The 15963-nt window shown below is 46.7% G+C and overlaps 1 long non-coding RNA gene across 1 annotated transcript in view; it reads right to left on the reverse strand.

Annotated features, from left to right (window-relative positions):
- LOC120993233 overlaps nucleotides 1-15702 on the reverse strand; it is a 29700-nt gene extending 13998 nt beyond the window's left edge. Inside the window, exon 1 of the long non-coding RNA XR_005777176.1 lies at nucleotides 15514-15702. This is a non-coding gene — a long non-coding RNA (uncharacterized LOC120993233). The remainder of the gene's footprint in view (nucleotides 1-15513) is intronic.
- Between the last annotated feature and the right edge of the window lie 261 nt (nucleotides 15703-15963).

The following is a 15963-nucleotide window of genomic DNA, read 5'->3' on the forward strand; positions in this document are numbered from 1 at the left end:
CCGCGCGAACTAGTCGCGTGGGCTTCCCCCAACGGCTTGTAACCACCCGTCTTGCAAGGGGGCAGAGGGCTGCCTTGTGTAACGAAGAACTGCTCGCGGTGAAATGGAGAGACAAGCGTGACGTTTACATGCTCTCCTCCATTCACGCAGACACGACAATCCAAATTGAGCGAGCAACCCGTGTCATTGAAAAGCCCCTCTGTGTCCACGACTATAATGCGCTCATGGGAGGGGTGGACTTCAATGACCAGATGTTGTCTCCGTATTTAGTTTCCCGCAGAACCAGACGCTGGTATAAGAAGGTGTCTGTATATTTAATTCAATTGGCGCTCTACAATAGTTTTGTTCTCTACAGTAAGGCTGGGAGAACAGGATCCTTCCTCAAATTCCAGGAAGAGATCATCGAGAACCTCCTTTACCCAGGAGGTTCCGTGGCCCCATCCACCAGTGTAGTTAGCCGTCTACACGAGCGACATTTCCCCAGTGTCGTTCCTGGTACCTCAACCCAACCGTCACCCCGAAAAAGATGTCGTGTCTGTAGCAGGAGTGGAATAAGGCGTGACACCCGCTATTTCTGTCCTGACTGTGCTGACCACCCTGCCCTATGCTATGGAGAGTGTTTCCGGAAGTACCACACACAGGTACACCTAGCATAGGGATCACATCTCACCAGGACAGGCACACAGGGCTATTAGGGCCCATTCACTCACAGCTGCTGCAAACCTCTCCTTTCACCTGGGATAAAGTGCATAACGTACTTCGCCACATCTTTGGGCGATTTGCGCTTTGCACATTGTCCCATGGGGAAGGAGAGGTTTGTTCTATAAAAGGTAAAAAAAACTAAACAAAAAAAAAAATACCGGTAAGTAAAAAAGTTAAATGTTCAGTTAAAAAAGTTTAAAAAAAGTTTCTATGTTCTGTTCAACAGTTAATAAAGTTATTGCTTTGCGGCCTGGTTTTTTCTTTTTTGTTTTTTTTTTTTTACCTTTCAGGTGGACCAACCGATCGACTAGCTGCAGCACTGATGTGCATTCGGACAGAAGCATTGCGCTGCTGTCAGATTACACGCAAGTCGGTGTATGCGGCGCTGCAAGACGAGATTTCTCCTCTGCAGTAAAAGATACGTTTGCCGAGGCATATGAGCTGAGGAGGTGGCGGTGTTCATATACTTTGGCAAACACTTTGTATATATAAAAAAAAAAATCCCGGCAATGATTTATTCATCCACATCGATTGATGTGAATGGAGAAATCTGGTTTGCCAGGGCATACGAGCTGAAGTGGGTATGGATGTTGGGCGGAGCTCCTATGTCCTGGCAGACGCCTTTCCCCTCCTTTTTCTTTTTTTGGCAGAGATTTTTTCATCCACATTGATCGATGCGAATGAAGAAATCTGTGCCGTTCATTTTTTTCTTTCAGCCCAGAGGCTGAACGGAAAAAAAAAATCTCATTACCCGTATGCTCAATATAAGGAGAATAGCAGAAACTCCTAATGCTGGGCATACATGTAATGATTGCGGAGACCCTCAAATGCCAGGGCAGTACAAACACCCCACAAATAACACCATTTTGGAAAGAAGACACCCCAAGGTATTCGCTGAGGGGCATATTGAGTCCATGAAAGATTGAAATTTTTGTCCCAAGTTAGCGGAAAGGGAGACTTTGTGAGAACAAAATAAAAAAAATCTATTTCCGCTAACTTGTGCCAAAATTTTTTTTTTCAATGAACTCGCCATGCCCCTCATTGAATACCTTGGGGTGTCTTCTTTCCAAAATGGGGTCACATGTGGGGTATTTATACTGCCCTGGCATTTTAGGGGCCCCAAAGCGTGAGAAGAAGTCTGGTATCCAAATGTCTAAAAATGCCCTCCTAAAAGGAATTTGGGCACCTTTGCCCACCTAGGCTGCAAAAAAAGTGTCACACATGTGGTATCTCCGTATTCAGCAGAAGTTGGGGAATATGTTTTGGGGTGTCATTTTACATATACCCATGCTGGGTGAGATAAATATCTTGGTCAAATGCCAACTTTGTATAAAAAAAATGGGAAAAGTTGTCTTTTGCCAAGATATTTCTCTCACCCAGCATGGGTATATGTAAAATGACACCCCAAAACACATTCCCCACCTTCTCCTGAGTACGGAGATACCAGATGTGTGACACTTTTTTGCAGCCTAGGTGGGCAAAGGGGCCCACATTCCAAAGAGCACCTTTCGGATTTCACAGGTCATTTACCTACTTACCAGACATTAGGGCCCCTGGAAAATGCCAGGGCAGTATAACTACCCCACAAGTGACCCCATTTTGGAAAGAAGACACCCCAAGGTATTCCGTGAGGGGCATGGCAAGTTCCTAGAATTTTTTATTTTTTGTCACAAGTTAGTGGAAAATGATGATTTTTTTTTTTTTTTTTTTTTCATACAAAGTCTCATATTCCACTAACTTGTGACAAAAAATAAAAATTTCCATGAACTCACTATGCCCATCAGCGAATACCTTGGGGTCTCTTCTTTCCAAAATGGGGTCACTTGTGGGGTAGTTATACTGCCCTGGCATTCTAGGGGCCCAAATGTGTGGTAAGGAGTTTGAAATCAAATTCTGAAAAAATGACCTGTCAAATCCGAAAGGTGCTCTTTGGAATATGGCCCCTTTGCCCACCTAGGCTGCAAAAAAGTGTCACACATCTGGTATCTCCGTACTCAGGAGAAGGTGGGGAATGTGTTTTGGGGTGTCATTTTACATATACCCATGCTGGGTGAGAGAAATATCTTGGCAAAAGACAACTTTTCCTATTTTTTTATACAAAGTTGGCATTTGACCAAGATATTTATCTCACCCAGCATGGGTATATGTAAAAAGACACCCCAAAACACATTCCTCAACTTCTCTGAGTACGGGGGATACCAGATGTGTGACACTTTTTTGCAGCCTAGGTGGGCAAAGGGGCCCACATTCCAAAGAGCACCTTTTGGATTTCATAGGTCATTTTTTACTGAATTTGATTTCAAACTCCTTACCACACATTTGGGCCCCTAGAATGCCAGGGCAGTATAACTACCCCACAAGTGACCCCATTTTGGAAAGAAGAGACCCCAAGGTATTTCGTGATGGGCATAGTGAGTTCATAGAAATTTTTATTTTTTGTCACAAGTTAGTGGAATATGAGACTTTGTAAGAAAAAAAAAAAAAAAAAAAAATCATCATTTTCCGCTAACTTGTGACAAAAAATAAAAAGTTCGATGAACTCACTATGCCCATCAGCGAATACCTTAGGGTGTGTACTTTCCGAAATGGGGTCATTTGTGGGGTGTTTGTACTGTCTGGCCATTGTAGAACCTCAGGAAACATGACAGGTGCTCAGAAAGTCAGAGCTGCTTCAAAAGCGGAAATTCACATTTTTGTACCATAGTTTGTAAACGCTATAACTTTTACCCAAACCATTTTTTTTTTTACCCAAACATTTTTTTTTTATCAAAGACATGTAGAACTATAAATTTAGAGCAAAATTTCTATATGGATCTCGTTTTTTTTTGCAAAATTTTACAACTGAAAGTGAAAAATGTCATTTTTTTGCAAAAAAATCGTTAAATTTCGATTAATAACAAAAAAAGTAAAAATGTCAGCAGCAATGAAATACCACCAAATGAAAGCTCTATTAGTGAGAAGAAAAGGAGGTAAAATTCATTTGGGTGGTAAGTTGCATGACCGAGCAATAAACGGTGAAAGTAGTGTAGGTCAGAAGTGTAAAAAGTGGCCTGGTCTTTCAGGGTGTTTAAGCACTGGGGGCTGAAGTGGTTAAAGTGAATGGGTCCGCATCCGAGCCGCCAAAATGGCGGCTCGGATGCGGATCCAAACAACGGCCGTGTGCATGAGGCCTAAGCACATGCAGTATCAGGAGTGGTCCTCACCACACTTCTGCCTTGCAGCCTCACAGGAGTACAGGACCAGTATCTTCACACGTATGTATGGCATAATTGGGATGCACATCACACATGACATGACACAGGTCTTATCAGGCTGCAGGCCAGCAGACACATTATTATTGCCACAGACATGTGTCACATGCCTCTACTGACTGTACAGCCATTCAGAGTTCAGACAGTTCACAGTTCCACTTCCTTCAAAAAAGCGAGCCTGCTGTGCACTCCAGCGACTTACAGATAGAGGTGACTGTCTGGTTATGGTGGTGATGGACTGGGTGGGTGACCGTGTCTTTGTGACGCCTTTGTAAGTTGAGGAACTTGATGCAGACGGCAGCGGGAGAATGTGGCGCAGCGGCAGGCATCGTACGTAGGGACGCAATGGCAGGGGTCGGAGGTCGGTAGGAGAAGCATTGCACTGGCGCTGGCCGGCAGTAAGTAGACAGTAATTGTTAGACAGACAAGTCCTTCACTAATGAGCGAGCCACATGCCGCTCGCTCGCATAGCATAGACTAGTGAATGGGAGTCGGGAAACTGAGCTGCCTTGGGCCCCCAGGAGCTACTGAGCCCGGGGCAGCTGCCCCTTTTGCCCTGCGGCAAAGACGGCCCTGCTCCTTGGTATTTCACAAACCTTGGAAACTGTTTCTTGGCACGGCATTGTAACTTTACTTTGTAAATGTGTTTTATATTGATTGATTTTCTAGAATGCCATGTGTGGCGGCATATTTGTTATTGCGAATTGTTCATGGTAATGTACAATAAAAAATAATTTTACAATAAAATAGTACCAATAAAACTGCCACCTTATCCCGTAGTTTCAAAAATTGGGTCATTTTTTGGGAGTTTCTACTCTAGGGTTGCATCAGGGGGGTCTTCAAATGTGACATGGCAGCTTAAAATTATACCAGTGAAATCTGCCTTCCAAAAACTGTTCCTTTCCTTCTGCGCTCTCCGTGTGCCCGTACAGCAGTTTACGACCACATATGGGGTGTTTCTGCAAACTACAGAATCAGGGCAATAAATATTGAGTTTTGTTTGGCTGTAAACCTTTGCTTTGTTAGTGGAAAAACATGGATTAACCTCTTCCGGACATAGGGCATACAGGTACGCCCTGATGTCCCGGTACTTAAGGACACAGGGCGTACCTGTACGTCCTATGTATTTCCGATCACCGCCGCGTGGCGGGCGGTGATCGGAACTCGATGCCTGCTCAAATCATTGAGCAGGCACCTGGGGACAATGCGCCGGGGGGTCCTGTGACCCCCCCGTGTAGGCAATCGCAGCAAACCGCAGGTCAATTCAGACCTGCGGTTTGCTGCGTTTCCGGGTTATTCGGGTCTCTCTGGACCCGATAACCCAGAACAGGATGGTGTTCCTGCGATCCTGAGAGGTGATGTGACATCACCTCTCAGGATCGCCTCTCATTGGTTGGCTGCAGGGGCGGGCAGTTCAAATTACTGCAGCGCTCCTCTCCTCCTCCTTTTCAGTCCGGGAGCCGAGGAGAGAAGAGCGCTGCATCGGATCTCCAGCCAGCATCCCCCATCTGTAAAGAGCTCAGGATCCAGGGATCGTCAGCCAGCACCCCATCTGTGCCCCAGCACCCCCATCTGTGCACCCAGGTATTTAGGGAAAGGTTAGGGAAAGGTTAGGTTAGGCAGGGATATTCAGGGAAAGTTGGTGGAAGAAAAAAAAAAACGTTTGTGATTGCATCACCCTAAATCGGGTGTCTGGGGTCCACAGCACAGCTGCAGCTTGCCCCCCTGCACCCCCTCCCCCCCCCACAACTTTTTTTTGGGCGCAAGCATTTTTTATTTTTATTTTTTTGTGCGTACGCTGACTGTGGCCAGCACTCTTAGCGTCCGGCCACTGTTAGCGCATCACACACCCCACCGCTGATCAACTTCGGACAGTCAGTTTTTTTGTCTGTTAGGTTTAGGGTAAGTTCGCGAACACCCGTGCCCCCACACACGCGCACACCAAATAAAGTTTATCACGCACACACACACACACACACACATTCTGCCCGCCGGATGTTCTCGGCCGAGGAGGCATACGCCCAGCTTGCCTCCGACTCCGAAAGTTCCAGTGAGGACGAGGATGACCCCACTTTCCTTTTGTCATCCGCATCCTGCTCATCATCTAGCGATGATGATGAGCCCCCAAGGCGGCGGAGACGCCACCAGGCAGAGCAAGGGGACCGCCATGCTAGGGACCCTGTGGAAAACCCTAGTACGAGCAGCACTGGGGCTCGTACTAGTTTTCCGGCCCACCAGTTAAGTCCACCGGAGCCCCCTGCCGGTGAACTTGCAAGGTATACCCCAGAGTGTTTTGAGCCCGTGATTCCTGATTTTGTAGGCCAACCAGGAATCCAGATTTCCACAGTGGGCTTCACTGAATACGACTACTTTAGTCTTTTTTTCAGTGACCACTTTGTAAATCTAATGGTGGAGCAAACAAATATGTACGCCCAACAGTTTGTTGCTCCACACCCAGGCTCCTTTTTGGCTAGGCCCGGTGGCTGGACTCTGGTCAGTGCAGCCGAGATGAGGACATTTTGGGGCCTCGTGCTGCACATGGGCCTAGTCAAGAAACCTGGTGTCAGGCATTACTGGAGTGGGGACATCCTCTACCAGGCCCCACTTTACAGTACGGCCATGACACGCTCCCAGTTTGAGGCCACCCGGAAATGCCTGCACTATGCAGATAATGCAGCATGTCCCCCCCAAGGAGATCCTGCCTATGACCGCCTATACAAAATCAGGCCGGTCATCGATCACTTTGGGGCCAAATTTGTACTGGCCTTTGTACCTGGAAGGGAGGTCGTGGTTGATGAGTCTCTCATTGCTTTCAAGGGGAGACTCATTTTCCGCCAGTATGTTCCCTCAAAGTGGGCGAGGTATGGCGTGAAGCTGTACAAACATTGTGAGAGTATCTCAGGGTACTGTTACAAGTTTCGTGTGTACGAGGGTCGACATTCCCGTATTTAACCCCCAGAATGTCCCCCCACTCTGGGTGTTAGCGGGAAACTTGTGTGGGACCTTATGCACCCACTGCAGGATAAGGGTTACCACCTGTATGTGGATAACTTTTATACTAGTATCCCCTTGTTCCAGTCCGTCCGCTTGTGGGACCATGTGGAAAAATCAATGCGGCCTCCCTACCCACCCCCTCCAGGTACCTATCCCCAGGGGTGCGACCCGTGCCCTTACCAGTAGAAACCTGTTGCTGGTCAGATATAAGGACAAGAGAGATGTCCTTATACTGTCCACAATTCATTATATGGCTTGAGGACTTGATCAGAGAGATCAACTCCTCCCATATACCGATTGTAGTCGACGATACAATCGGGCTTGAGGACCGTTGCCGCAGTACTTCGAACAGGGACAGGGGTGATGCCGTTACCGTGAATTGTGGAAATGGGACATGGTGCCAAAAAAAAGGCCATCAAAATCTGCCTTCCAGAAGCCATACGGCGTTCCTTTCCTTCTGTGCCCTGCCGTTTGGTCATACAGCAGTTTACGACCACATATGGGGTGTTTCTGTAAACTGCAGAATCGGGGTAATAAATATTAAGTTTTGTTTGGCTGTTAACCCTTGCTTTATTACTGGAGAAAATGGATTAAAATAGAAAATTTGCCAAAAAATCGAAATTCAGAAATTTGATCTCCATTTGTTATTAACTCTTGTGGAACACCTAACGGGTTAACGACGTTTTTAAAATCAGTTTTGAATACCTTGAGGGGTGTAGTTTCTAGAATGGGGTCATTTTTGGGTGGTTTATATTATGTAAGCCTCACAAAGTGACTTCAGACCTGAACTGGTCCCTAAAAATTGGTTTTTTGAATTTTTTTTAGAAAAATTTCAAGATTTGCTTCTAAACTTCTAAGTCTTGTAACATCCCCAAAAACTAAAATGGCATTCCCAAAATGATCCAAACATGAAGTAGATATATGGGGAATGTAAAGTAATAACTATTTTTGGAGGTATTTCTATGTATTATAGAAGTAGAGAAATTAAAACCTGGAAATTTGCAATTTAAAAAAAAAAAAAAAAGGTACATTTTATTTATTTTTTTACTTCATTTTACCAGTGTCATGAAGTAAAATATGTGACGAAAAAACTATCTCAGAATGGCCTGGATAAGTCAAAGCGTTTTAAAGTTATCACCACTTAAAGTGACACTGGTCAGATTTGCAAAAAAATGGCCTGGTCCTTAAGGAGTTAAAATGGAAAATCTGCCAAAAAAGTGAAATTCTGAAATGTAATCTCCATTTTCCTTTAATTCTTGTGTAACACCTAAAGGGTTAAAGTTTGTAAAATCAGTTTTGAATACCTTGAGGGGTGTAGTTTCTACTCTAGGGGTTGTAAGGGATCATCTCTTTTCAGGGGGTCACTCTCACAGATATCTTCGCAGACACGGTTATAATGTCCAAACAAAGTCGCAGCTTCAACTTATCATCACGTGTGACATCCATACAAAATAACAAACCCTTGCCCGGCTAGGCTCTAACTAAACACATAAGCGTATCCCTGACTCACCTAGAGAGCCCTGTTCACACATGGAACACATATCCCGGTTTTCATCAGCCATACAGTCCAGCAACCTCCAGGCTGTGACACTTTAATACCTTTTGGGGGATTGTGGCCCAGTAGTCCTTCCGACTCTGGCCTCGTGATCCTTGTTTCACAGGCGTCACCGCGTCCCCCAAAGTTCAGGCTATCGCCTAGCCTCGTGGCCCCTCAGCCCACCCGGCTGAGACCACTCACCAGCACTCTGCTTCACAAAACACTCCAGAGTGAGACACACCCAATTCCAGAAACCAGATAAAATGGAATCCCTGGACGTGAGCATGCCCTAAATCCCGGACTGGAGCATGGGGAACAGGCACCCACCCAGCACATTGCTGTTTCCATTAAAAACCCGCCCTGGACTAGCTGGAACCAGCTATTCTAACTATTTTGGTGTCCACCAGCTATCTTAGTGACCACCTATCTAGGGGCCTTTACTCCACCATGGCTGGGCCCCTTGGTGACACGCTCCCGGTGCAAACAACACCCCTTTTATTATGCTTCCCCGGGACTTTACTGCACATCTCAATGTTCACATTGCCACAGGGTGCATCAGGGGGTATTCAAATGTGACATAAAATTACCCCAGTGAAATCTGCTTTCCAAAAACCATATGGCGCTCCTTTCCTTCTGTGCAATGCTGTGTGCCCGTACAGCAGTTTACAACCACATATGAGGTGTTTCTGTAAACTACAGAATCAGGGCAATAAATATTGAGTTTTGTTTGGCTATTAACCCTTGCTTTGTTAGCACAATTTTTTTTTTTTTAAAATGGAAAATCTGCCCAAAAAGTGAAATTCTGAAATGTTATCTCCATTTTCCATCAATTCTTCAGGAACACCTAAAGGGTTAACAAAGTTTGTAAAATCAGTTTTGAATACCTTGAGGGGTGTAGTTTTTAAAATGGGGTCATTTTGGATGGTTTCTATTATGTAAGCCTCACAAAGTGACTTCAGACCTGAACTGGTCCTTAAAAAGTGGGTTTTGGAAATTTTCTGAAATTTCTTCGTTCTCCCACCTTTGTCGCCTCCCTCCAAGTCCTGATTGACAGGGCCAGGCAGTCGCTCGCATCCGTCTGCCAGCCATGTGCTCTGGTGAAATCTGAACGGCGCAGGCGCTGTGAGGAAGCTGGCAGCCTGCGAGCATCTTTCCCTGGGAGAACGGAGCCTCTAGGAGCAGGAACAACTCCCCCCTACCCCTGCTCCTAGAGGCTAATTAGCATATTATAAAAGTTAGATTTCTGGCATAACGGGGGCATAGATAAAAGTAGGAATAGGCTAGTTGGGTTTAGCTGACATTAGCACATCGCTAATGGCAGCTAGCTTAATAGGGTTAAATCTGGTGACAGAAACCCTTTAACTGCTCAGTATTCTTCTCAACTACCTAAGTGCTTGCTTATTGAAAGGTGAGACCATTAGTGCATTCATCCCTCATTATTAATTTATACAATACGTATGCGCTGACGAGTCTTGGTGTACACTTAGTAAATAATGTATAGAATGATTTTTGGACAGTATCTTCAGGTAGCATATCCTCCATTGTGTAAAACAGTGAAAGGATGCTGTAGATATTGTAATGAAAGCATAGGTGACACAACAGTGCTCAACATTGCTTAAAGGGGTTACCCAACCCTTATAATGCCCCTCTAATGCCTGGGCTTCTCACACAGGTTGTACTTGCCTTGCTCCCTGGCACCCGCGTCGCTTCTGAAACCCGCACAGTCACCGCTGCCTCTCCCCCGTCACGCAGATCAAAACATCTGGTGAAGGGGGCGGGGCAGCCAGTAGAAGGCCGTGACGGGGGATGAGCCTTCCTAGCATCGCAGGTGACGCTAGAGAGGCTCATCTCCTTCTCGGCCTGCTATTGGCTGTACCCCACCCCCACCTGTCGCCGGATGTTTTGATCCGCGCAACGGGGAGATGCAGCAGCAGCCGTGCAAGCATCAGAAACGACGCGGGTGCCGGGGAGCAATGTAAGTACAACCTGTGTGAGGGGCCCGGACATTAGAGGGGGCATCATAGGGTTTGGATAACCCCTTTAAAAGTAGAGTACCTTGTGAAGTCGAAGCTTTCATGTGGCACAGGCTCACACCTTGTTTCACTACTTCATACATAACTTGACAATGATATACAGAAAAATAAATACATAAAACCTAAACATGGAGGGAAAGACCTGGACACATGTCTTTAACTGGTGTAATTTGTACGCTCGTTCATTGGATATTAGAATTGTTCATGCGGGCACCTAAATTATTGTTTGCCGGCCACCTCTCCTTCCAGCAAACAATGATTCTGTATGGGGATGAGTGGTGGCATTAGTGATCGCTTCTCCCCATACTGTGGAGGAGATTGCTGCAGGCTTTAAAGCAGCTTTCTCCTCCACTGACTAGCAGGCGATTGTCAGAAAGGGATGCTTCATTCCCGACAATCGTATGTTCAGTAAAGCCATTAATACTCAATCAGTAAGGGTTCGACAGGCTGCACCACCACCAATCAGCTGTTCTTTGGAGCCTCTGATGCTGGAACTAGCCCTATAAATGGAACAGGAAGCACAGCTCCATTCAAAGTGTCGTGGCCGTGCCGGGTTACTGCAACTCAGCTCTCATACACTTCATTGGGAGTGAGTGTCACGGCCAATTTATGGTTGACCGTGACGCTGTTGCGTGCAGACTGGTTGCCGGGGGCAACTTGTAGTTTTCTGCTTGCACGTACACTTTCCTTTATTTGGTGCATTCCCTGTTTTGGTGGTCACAGGGTTAATTTAGGTGTGTCTGCTAGATGTGGTGGGTGAGACCTCAGGCCTCTTTATATGATGGTGTGTTGGAGCCTGTGGTCAGTATTATTTTGTTGTCTCCCTGGTGGTATGTCTTTGTGAGTCACCCTTATTTATTATATTGATTCCTTGCCCTGGCTGTGTGTCCCCTCCGGTGTGTCTCTGTTTTCCTCCCCCACCTGGTGTATGTTGTATTGGTGTGGTTGGTGTATGGAGGTTTTCTGGTGGTGTCTGGGCCCCGCAAGGGGCGTGCTTTCCCGGAGGGGTTTAAGCGAAGACAAGACTTTGGGTTTCCCAGCCTGGAGCCGCATTCCATCTGGGCTACGGCAGGTAAGTGTGGATTGCATAGTTATGTTGCTGTGTAACTTACCTGCCGTACTGTTTATCCCATGGTCTTGCTTCCTGTCTGCCACTGGGTCTCTGGAGACACCTTTTCATCCATGTTGTAGGATGAATGGGTGGTCTCTGCCCTGTCATTAGGCCTAGGGCATTACAGGGATAGTAGGGTCCTAGGTTCGTGAGCATGAGCCCCCTTACCATCTGAGGCAGCTCATGCGCTAGGAGTCCAGGGAGAGCTCAAGGTTACTTTAGGTGGTGACCAGCTCCCTGTGCCCTGCTATCTGGCGTTGCAGCCACTGCCATTGTACGGTGGGGGTTTTTCCCCCGCTTCCCCCCGTGACAGTGAGCTGCAGCAACCCAGAGCGGCCACTACACTCCTAATGGAGCTGTGCTTCCTGTTCCATTCAATATGCGAGTTTAAGCACCGTAGGCTATAAAAATAAAAAGTCCCAGAGTATTTTCAGCTGAGGAGGCATAAACCCTCATTGCCATTGATACGGCCAGAGAGGGAGAAGAGAATCCTGAATTCCTTTTGATCTCTTCCTCATCATCGTCATAATCCAGTAATGAGGAACCCTCAAGAAGGTGCCCCAGGACAACAGCTGAGACACCCCCTCTCCCAGATTGATCCCATATGGACCCCACCTCTTGAGGATTATCTTCATCAAATTTCTGAGTATGAGGGTAGCTCTAGAATCCAGGTTGAAGCTGGGCTTCACAACAGAAAATGTTTCAAAATCCATAGATTTTGTGTGTGTTTTTTTTGCTCAGATATTCTTCCAGAAAAAAAAAACGTAGCGTAATACAGTACCAGCAAAGTGAATGAGATTTGCCAAATTTTATGTACACACTGTGTATTTTGTACGAGTGGAAATTGAAGTCTGCGGATTTTGAAGTCTGCAGCTTTTTCTATGAGGATTTAGCAAATTTAATAGTGGTTAAAACAAATTTATATGTCAATCAATTCATTGCCCAAAATCCCACATCGTCATTTGCTCAACTCCTGAGGTGGCCCCCAGTTGATGAAGCACAGATGATGACATTTTAGGGGCTTGTGTTGCATATGGGTCTTGTAAAAAAGCCAGAAATGAGACTTTGGCCTCATGCACACGACCATTGTGTGCATCCGTGGCCGTTGTTCCGTTTCCCGTGATTTTCTGTGGACCCATTGACTTTCAATGGGTCCGTTGAAAACTCGGAAAATGCACCGTTGTTCATCCGCGGCCGTGATCCGTGTTTCCTGTCCGTCAAAAAAATATGACCTGTCCTATTTTTTTGACGGACAACGGTTCACGGACCCATTCAAGTCAATGGGTCCGTGAAAAAACACGGATGCACACAAGATTGGCATCCGCGTCCGTGATCTGTGGCCGTAGGCTACTTTCACACAGACGGATCGCAGATCTGTCTGCATAAAAGCTTTTTCAGAGCTGAGTTTTCACTTCGTGAAAACTCAGATCCGACAGTATATTCTAACACAGAGGCGTTCCCATAGTGATGGGGACTCTTCAAGTTAGAATATATTAAGAACTGTGTACATGACTGCCCCCTGCTGCCTGGCAGCACCCGATCTCTTACAGGGGGCTGTGATCCGCACAATTAACCCCTCAGGTGCCGCAATTGAGGGGTTAATTGTGCGTATCATAGCCCCCTGTAAGAGATCAGGTGCTGCCAGGCAGGAGGGGGCAGACCCCCTCCCTCCCCAGTTTTAAATTCATTGGTGGCCAGTGCGGCCCCCCTCCCTCCCCTGTATTACTGTACATTTATTGGTGGCCAGTGGGCCCCCCTCCCTCCTCTATATTACTGTACATTCATTGGTGGCCTGTGCGGCCCCCCTCCTAATTAAAATCCCCCCCCCATCATTGGTGGCAGCGGAGAGTTCCGATCGGAGTCCCAGTTTAATGGGGCTCCGATCGGTAACCATGGCAACCAGGAAGCTACTGCAGTCCTGGTTGCCATGGTTACTTAGCAATTTTTAGAAGCATTATACTTACCGGCGATGTCTGTGACCGGCCGGGCGCTCCTCCTGCTGGTAAGTGACAGGTCTGTGCTGTAAGCAATGCGCCGCACAGACCTTTCACTTACCAGTAGGAGGAGCGCCCGGCCGGTCACAGACAGCGAAGGTAAGTATAATGCTTCTAAAATTGCTAAATAACCATGGCAACCAGGACTGCAGTAGCGTCCTGGTTGCCATGGTTACCGATCGGAGTCCCAGCGATTAAACTGGGACTCCGATCGGAACTCTCCGCTGCCACCAATGATGGGGGGGGATTTTAATTAGGAGGGGGAGGGAGGGGAGGCCCACTGGCCACCAATGAATGTACAGTAATACAGGGGAGGGAGGGGGGGCCCACTGGCCACCAATGAATGTACAGTAATACAGGGGAGGGAGGGAGGGGGGGGGGCCGCACTGGCCACCAATGAATGTACAGTAATACAGGGGAGGGAGGGGGGCCCACTGGCCACCAATGAATGTACAGTAATACAGGGGAGGGAGGGGGGCCGCACTGGCCAACAATGAATGTACAGTAATACAGGGGAGGGAGGGGGGCCCACTGGCCACCAATGAATGTACAGTAATACAGGGGAGGGAGGGGGGCCGCACTGGCCACCAATGAATGTACAGTAATACAGGGGAGGGAGGGGGGCCCACTGGCCACCAATGAATTTAAAACTGGGGAGGGAGGAGGGTGTGCCCCCTCCTGCCTGGCAGCACCTGATCTCTTACAGGGGGCTATGATATGCACAATTAACCCCTCAGGTACGGCACCTGAGGGGTTAATTGTGCGGATCACAGCCCCCTGTAAGAGATCGGGTGCTGCCAGGCCGCAGGGGGCAGTCATGTACACAGTTCTTAGTATATTCTAACTTGAAGCGTCCCCATCACTATGGGAACGCCTCTGTGTTAGAATATACTGTCGGATATGAGTTTTCACGATCTAACTCAAATCCGATGGTATATTCTAACATAGAGGCGTTCCCATTTTGATGGGGACGCTTCAAGTTAAAATATACCATCGGATTGGAGAAAACTCAGATCCGATGGTATAATAGGGACTCCTGACTTTACATTGAAAGTCAATGGGGGACGGATCCGTTTGCAATTGCACCATATTGTGTCAACGTCAAACGGATCTGTCCCCATTGACTTACATTGACGGCCAGGCGTACACCAAAACGACTTTTTCCTTCATGTCTGTGGATCCTCCAAAAATCAAAGAAGACCCACGGAAGAAAAAACGGACACGTGTCACAGACCTACCGACCCCGTTTTTGCGCATGAGGCCTTTATTAAAGGACAGATGTTTTGTTCCACACTTCAGTTTACCATATGACCATGAGCCAGGCACGTTTCGAATCAATTCTGAAATTTTTGCATTACAATAATAATACACAATGTCCACCCAAAAATGTGTGCATGATACTCTTATACATTTTAAATGGTGGTGGGGGAGGGGGTAAAATTCTACCAATACCTGCCCAGCAAGAGGGTAAGGCATGGCATTAAAATTTATAAGCTGTGCAAGAGTACCTTTGGGTACATCCATAGGTTCTGGGTTTATGAACTGAAGGAAACCCAGACAGAACCCCCCCAAAGCCCTTCTGTCCTAGGAGTTACTTGGAAAATAGTGTGGGACTTAGTGCACCCATTGCTGGACCAGGGTTACCACCTCTATGTGTATAAATATTACACCATCATAACACTGTTCAAGTCCCTAACTTCCAGAGTTACTGTAGCTTGTGCCACATTGTGCTGAAATCAGAGAGGCCTCCCTAGTTACTTGCTCAGGCAACCACTCAGAAAGGGCAACAGCAGTCCTCTCCTCAATGAAAACATGTTTGTAGTGTTGGTCGAGCACCAAAGTGCTGGTGTGCTCTGGTGCTCGAGTAGAACACTTCTCGATGCTCGGGTACTCTACAGAGCACCCGAGCACAATAAAAGTCAATGGGAGAACCGAGCATTAAAACAGGCACCCCATGTTATGAAGAGGGGAGGGTGTCGGGACTCTAGTTCGGCTTAGGAGTCCCTGCTCTGACTCCATATATAGCTATTTCCATATATGGAGTCAGTGCTTGGGGACACCCAGTGTATTTAAATCTAATTTAGCCTCTATTTCAGAAAAGTTTCTGGTGAGATTCGAACTCACAACCTTCTAAATTACAAGAATCTTAACCACTACACTATAGAGCTGCATAGCCAGTTCCTTTAAGAAAAAAAAAAGAAAAAAAAAAAAGAGACTTTTGCTGTATAGGATGGAATTCTTACTAGTAGTAAGTATTCTTATACAGCAGAAGTCTCATATTTTTTAGTAACTGGTCATGAAGCTCTATAATGTAGTGGTTAACATTCTGGGCTGTAATGTA

This window comes from Bufo bufo, chromosome 3 (genome assembly GCF_905171765.1).
Source record: "Bufo bufo chromosome 3, aBufBuf1.1, whole genome shotgun sequence".
Taxonomy (NCBI): domain Eukaryota; kingdom Metazoa; phylum Chordata; class Amphibia; order Anura; family Bufonidae; genus Bufo; species Bufo bufo.